The sequence below is a fragment of the Chrysochloris asiatica genome, unplaced genomic scaffold (assembly GCF_000296735.1).
Source record: "Chrysochloris asiatica unplaced genomic scaffold, ChrAsi1.0 scaffold00469, whole genome shotgun sequence".
NCBI lineage: Eukaryota > Metazoa > Chordata > Mammalia > Afrosoricida > Chrysochloridae > Chrysochloris > Chrysochloris asiatica.
This window is the reverse complement of record NW_006408987.1, coordinates 1,099,828-1,100,565: the sequence shown is the minus strand read 5'-3', so window position 1 is coordinate 1,100,565 and position 738 is coordinate 1,099,828.

Genomic DNA, 738 nt, shown 5'->3' with positions numbered 1-738 from the left:
TAGTCCACCATGTCCATATACAGGGTACTAGCTACATTGCAGATGAGTCCCACATGTCCATATACTTAGAACTAACTAAATGGCAGACAAGACCCATATGTTCATTGACAGAGAGCTACCAACTTGGCAGATCAGACAAACATATCCATGTACAGAGAGCTAGCTACATGTCAGATGAGTCCAAAAGGTCCACATACAGAGACCTAGCTACATGGCAGGGTAGTGCAACAATTCCATGTACACTGTTCTAACTACAAGGTAGATGATTCCAACTTCTCTATATACAGTAAGCGAACTACATTCCAGAGTAGTGCAACATTTCCATATATAGTGTTCTAGCTACATGGCAGATGTGTCCAACGTGTCCATATACTGATAGCTACCTATATGGCAGTTCAGTCCAAAATATCCATGCACAGAGAAGTAGCTATAAGTCAGACGAGTCAAAAATGTCCACATACAGAGAGCTAGCTACATGGTAGAGTAGTGCATCATTTTTATATACAGAGTTTAGGCTACATGGCAGATGATTACAAAATGTTCCTATACTGAGAGCTAGCTACATGGCAGACAAGTCCAATATGTTCTTATACAGAAAGCTACTTACTTGGCAGTTCACTTCAACATATCCATTAACAGAGAGCTAACTACATGGCAGCCGAGTCCAAAACGTCCATATACAGAGAGCTAGCTACTTGACAGGGTAGTGGAACATTTCCATATACAGATTTCTAGCTA